The sequence below is a fragment of the Tachyglossus aculeatus genome, chromosome 6, assembly GCF_015852505.1.
Source record: "Tachyglossus aculeatus isolate mTacAcu1 chromosome 6, mTacAcu1.pri, whole genome shotgun sequence".
In the NCBI taxonomy this organism is placed as follows: domain Eukaryota; kingdom Metazoa; phylum Chordata; class Mammalia; order Monotremata; family Tachyglossidae; genus Tachyglossus; species Tachyglossus aculeatus.
Genome location: NC_052071.1, coordinates 24,313,712 through 24,319,884, shown reverse-complemented (window position 1 = coordinate 24,319,884; position 6,173 = coordinate 24,313,712). Strand labels below are relative to the sequence as shown.

Below are 6,173 nucleotides of genomic sequence, written 5' to 3'. Positions count from 1 at the left end.
CAACAAATCAGTTGGCCGTTATACTCTTTATTGAATGCTTACTCTGTGTAGAGCACTGTACAAAGCATTTCGGTGAGTACAGTATCAGAGTTGATAGATACGTTCCCTGCTCACAAGGAGTCTTCAGTCTTGGGAGGGAGACAGACATGAATATAAATAGATAAATTACACATATGTACACAGTGTTGTGAGGGTGAGATGACAAAGAGTGAAAATCTAAGTGCAAGGGTGACACAGACATGAGAGGGAGTAGAGGAAATAAGGACTTAGTAAAGGGAGGCCTCTTGGAGGAGATGTGATTTTAATAAGGCTTTGAAGGTGGGGAGAGTGATCATCAGATCAGATATGAAGGGGAAGGAAGTTCCAGGGCAGAGTCAGGATAATAATAATAATAATTATGGCATTTATTAAGTACTTACTATGTGCAAAGCACTGTTCTAAGCACTGAGGAGGTTACAAGGTGATCAGGTGTCCTACGTGGGGCTCACAGTCTTAATCCCCATTTTACAGATGAGGTAACTGAGGCACAGAGAAGTTAAGTGACTTGCCCAAAGTCACACAGCTGACAATTGGTGGAGCCGGGATTCGAACCCATGACCTCTGACTCCAAAGCCCGTGCCCTTTCCACTGAGCCACGCTGTTTCTCTGGCGAGAGGTCTGCAGGGAGATAGACGAGATCAAGGTACAGTGAGCAGTGTGGCATTAGAGGGGTGAAGTATGCAGGCTGGGTTGTAGTTGGAAATCGGCAAGGTAAGATCAAGGGAGGCAAGACGATGGCATCACTGATTTGGAGGTAAGGCGTCTCTCCCCCTCTCAGGATCACACCTGGAGAGTTTCTAGTACTCTACCAGTCTCTGCTATGGGAGGGAGAGTTAAGCAGGGGCATTACCATTCCATTCCTAGCTTGGGCAGTGGCTAGGAAATGGAAGGCAACCTACTACAGGTCAAAATTAACCTATTCTGGGCAGAAGCGACTTGGGAGAGAGTCAAGGGCAGAGACTCAGGTTTACTATGTGGAAGAAGGCAATGGTAAACCTTTTCCATATTTTTACCAGGAAAACTCTATGGATACCCTACCAGAATGAATGCAGAGGGAGGTGAGGCATTCTTGGAGAGATGGATCCATGGAGTCACTATGGGGCAGAGAAAGCTCTACAGCATAAAACAAGACAAGCAGTTTCTGTTTGATGTGGAGGTGAATGGATAACCACTGGAGGTTCTTGAAAAGTAGGGAAGCATGGACTGAATGGTTCTGTAGGAAAATCATCTGGGCAGCAGAGTGAAAAATGGATTGGAGTGGGGAGAAACAGGAAGCAGGGACATCAGCAAAAGACTGGTGCAATAAGTAAGGCAGGACAAGAAAAGTGCTTAAATCAGCATTCTAGTAGTTGAGATGGAGAGAAAAGGTCATATTTTAGAGGTGTTGTGAAGATTGAAGTGACAGGGTTTGGAGGCAGGTTGAAGAGAGGGATGAACATTAAATAAGTGAAAGAGAAGCAGCTTGGCATAGTGGAAAGAGCACGGGCCCAGGAGTCAGAAGGACTTGGTTCTAATCCAGGCTCTGCCATTTGTCTTCTGGGTGACATTGGGTAAGTGACTTCACTTCCCTGTGCCTCAGGTATCTCATCTGTAAAAGAGGATTAAGACTGTGAGCTCCATGTAGGACATGGACTGTATCCAGTCTGACTAGTTTATATCTACCCCAGTGCTTTGTACAGTGCCTGGCAAATAGTAAACAATTACCAAATACCATTAAAAATATGTTATCCTGTCTCACTGTAGCAGAACAAAAAGGAGGAGGTGCAGCACACAAGGTTTTAGAAGTAGTGGTAATAATAATTCCCCTTCCATATAATAGTGATAGTATTTGTTAAGCATTTAACCAGGTATAAATGTAGTATGTATGCCAGACCACCATTCTCCCCATCTTCATAACCTTATTAAAGTCACATCTCTTCCCCAAATGCCTCCCCTGATTAAGCCCTGTTTTCCCTGTCTCCCTCTTCCTCTGTGCTGCCTATGCTGTATAAATTATATATGATAAATTATTTGTTTTGTGTGTCTCCCCCTCTATTGTAAGCTTACTGTAGGCAGGGAACATTTCTACCAACTCAGTTGTTTGTACTCTCCCAAAAGCTTAATTGTGCTGCACACAGTAAGGGCTCAATAGAGATCACTAATGATAAATAAGACCTCTTACGGAACACCTACTGACAGTTTTTGGGAAACTCGACAGAACGCACAAAACACTCTCCCTGCCAAAATAAAAAAACAACCCTTACTCTCTGAAGAAACTGACATAGCAGTATTGACTGTGACTATACACAAGAATACCCAAGACCTAAAAGTAAAAGGTTGCTGGATGATTGTTAAAAATCGAGGTGCCGACTGTCCTGCAAGACTCGGGATTTTAGGAGGACTTGCAGAAGACTGATGTCTAGTGGATATGTGGGAGAAGGGAATTCTAGGTCCCGGGACACGATGTGCCCCTCATTCCCGTGTCACCTCACATCGCTCCCTCTGCTTCCCCACACCCCCGCTATAATTCTACTTATTTATATTGATGCCTGTTTACTTGTTTTGATGTCTGTCTCCCCCGCTTTAGACTGTAAGCCCTTTTGGAGCAGGGACTGTCTCTATTGCTCTATTGTCCTTTCTGAGCATTTAATACAGTGCTCTGCACTCAGTAAGCACTTAATAAATACGATTGAATGAATGAATGAATGATTTGAGCAACATTGTTGGTGATGAGATGCAGGTACAGAGCGTGGGAGGAACAAAGAGTGAAAGCAGGGGAAAAAGGTGTGTGGGTAACCTTAATAAACCAACAGTAAGGAGCCTTACTTAATACAAAGTAGGGGGTGGGCAAACAGTGGAGGATTTGCAAAGACCAGAGACATGTCCGAGTGAATTGTCAAGAAGATGACTACCATAATTATAGTAATTGTTATAATAATGGTAATAATTGTATTAATTAGTAATAGTGATAAGCTGAGTGACCTGAGAGTCAGAGGACCTGGGTTCTAATCCCAGCTCTGATGCTTGTTTGCTGTGTGACCTTGGGCAAGTAACTTAACTTCTCTGTCCATCACTTCCCTCACCTGCATAATGGGGGTTTAATATCTGTCCTACCTCCTACTTAGACTGTGAGCTCCATGTGAACCCAATTATCTTGTATCTAACCAAGTGCTTAGTATGGTGCTTGACACATAATAAGTGCTTAACTAATACCAGAGTTACCAGCTTAATCAATATTATTATTATTGTTGTTGTTATCATCATCATCCCTGTCATTATTATCATTGTTTAGCACTTATTATAGACTGTGAGCTCATTGTGGGCAGGGATTATCACTCTTTTTCATTGTGTTGTACTTTCCCAAGTGCTTACCCCGCCTTACCACCTTCTCCTCCCCACATCACCTGTAAATATGTATACATGTTTGTATGTATTTATTACTCTATTTATTTACTTTATACGTATTTATTCTATTTATTTTATTTTGTTAATAAGTTTTGTTTTGTTGTCTATCTCCCCCTTCTAGACTGTGAGCCCGCTGTTGGGTAGGGACCGTCTCTATATGTTGCCAACTTGTACTTCCCAAGCGCTTAGTACAGTGCTCTGCACACAGTAAGCACTCAAAAAATACGATTGAATGAATGAATGAATGCTGTGCACACAATATGTGATTAATATGATTGAATTTCAGAATGAATTCATTGCAGGCAGGCAATGTGTCTACCAATTCTGTTGTTGTGTACTTTCCCAAGCTCTTAGTACAGTGCTTTGAACACAGTAAGCACTCAGTACATATGATTGATTAATTGATTGGTTGACAAAGTCCCTGCCCCATGTGCGGTTCAAAGCCTAAGTGCAGCTATGTATCGACTTGAGATAGTCGTAGAGGGGAAGGATTAGGAAGGACGATGACAAGATCAGTTGTGGAAATACTGTGTTTGAGGTTTATACATTGGGAAGACTATCTGTTGTGTAGGCTGGACTCTGGATGACCCTATCTAAACAGCAAGAAGCCTGACTGTGAGACCCCTGTGGATTAGGAACCATATCTGAATGATCATCAGCTTAATATCTTTCCCCAGAGTTCAAGCAATCAATCAATGGGATTTAATGAGAATTTACGGTGTGCAGAGCACTGTACAAAGCACTTGGGAGAGTATAGTACAACAGAGTTGGTAGACACAATCCCTGCCCACAAGATTCCATCTGATCACTGAAGGAGTTTACAGTCTGTAGTACATCATCATCATCAATCGTATTTATTGAGCGCTTACTATGTGCAGAAAACTGTACTAAGCACTTGGGAAGTACAAATTGGCAACATATAGAGACAGTCCCTACCCAACAGTGGACTCACAGTCTAAAAGTCTATAAAAAAGCTTTTCAAAGCTTTTCAAAAGTCTATAAAAGTCACAGTCTATAGTACAGTACTTGCACACAGTATATGAACACCCAATATAGTTGAATAAGCAAATAAATGAATGAGAAAAGAGGTAGAAGAGAAAATGTATATCCAAAATGAATGAAGATAAGCAGAGATACCTGAAGGGTAGGTAAGGAAGAAATCAGGTGGGGCTGGGGTTCATGGAAAGGGGAGAAGAAAGAGAAAGATAAGAGGACAGGAAAAGACACTAAATGCACAACAAATGGAATTTCCTAGTGGAAAGTGGACACATCTGGGAGACAGGAGGCACATGACCTTAAACCAACTCATTCACTGGCCTGCTGGGTGACCTTGGGTAACTCATCAAATGTCTCTGTGCCTCAGTTTCTTCATATATAAAATTAGTATAAGATGCATACTCTTCCTCTCTCATTGTGAGCTCCATGTGAATTAGTGACAGTGTCTTCTCTGATTATCCTATATTAACCTCAGGGCTTAGCAAATAAGTGCTTAGTAAGTTCCATTATTTTTAAATTATTTATTATTATTTAATAATGATGGAACATATTAAGCACTAATTATTTGCTTATTTATAGTCTTATAAGAGTTTGAGACAATGATTGTTAGCTATTTTACATTTTTTATTTTGGGGCTGTTTATAACCATGGAACTCAGTGAAAGTTGGGTACAAAGATAAGGAATGTGAAATGCAATGCTTGGAATTATGGCCACTGGCAGAACTATTTTTAATCCTTGGGAGATACATAGGACCAAATATTTTAGAACTTTAACTGTTCATTGGTCCCCAGAAATAACCTTAGTGGTCTACTGATATAAAATGACCTAGCCGCTCCTTGGGCATGTTGTGATTTCCCAACTAGAATACAGCTCAATACCCACAATATTTTCATCTTTCCTTTTACCCTATCTTTGGTAGGAAACAGAAGCTATTCAAAGAATCTCATGGGCTACTATTTCGTTCTAAGAATCCATTTGGAATAGAAGAGCTTGTCTTGTTTACTCACATTTTTTGACAGTTTTGGATTACATGAGTCATAGACATAAAATAATGCTACTTTAGTGTGTGTTAACATGAACACGATAGGATGAGTAAGTGGGGAAGAAGGCAGAAATGATAAATAATTTCCACTCCCCACGTGTATGCTCTTAAAATAGTTTCCAGAGCACAAACAAACAAGTGTGTTATGCCCCATCATCACGAGTGATCTTCTAGAAATGACAATTACTTTTCCTCTATTCTGTGACCTGTTCCAGTGATATTGAGTCCAGATCATCAAGGTGTTAGAACAGTGCTTGGCGCATAGTAAGCGCTTAACAAATACCATCATCATCATCATCATACCTCATGCCCAACCAAACTGATCCTTGTTTAAATGACACCTGATTTTATTGAGGCCCCCATTTCCATATCTTTTAAGTATCTTTCACAATCACTCTTCGCATTCTAGGGGTGATTCTATGGCAGCTTACTTCTTTAACCTCTGCCATTCTTTGCTTTCATTACCTGAAAATCACTCAGTGGTATTTATTGAGCTCTTACAGTGTTCAGAGCCTGTACTAAGTGCTTGGGAGAGAACAATATAATAGAGCTGGTCGACACATCCCCTGCCCACAAGGACTTTAGTTTTCAGTGGAATTTGGATGTTAAAATGGGAAATTACAAAGAATTACAAAGCTATGGGAAATTACAAAGAATAAGTATATGCACATAAGTGCTGTGAGGCTGAGGGTAGAGTGAATATCAAATTCA

General features: G+C 40.8%; 1 non-coding gene across 1 annotated transcript; it reads left to right on the top strand.

The window, feature by feature from the left end:
- Positions 1 to 807: 807 nt before the first annotated feature.
- Positions 808 to 945, top strand: LOC119930214. The gene has a single exon (XR_005451702.1). It is a non-coding gene; the product is annotated as a small nucleolar RNA SNORA7 (small nucleolar RNA).
- The last annotated feature ends 5,228 nt before the right edge of the window (positions 946 to 6,173 follow it).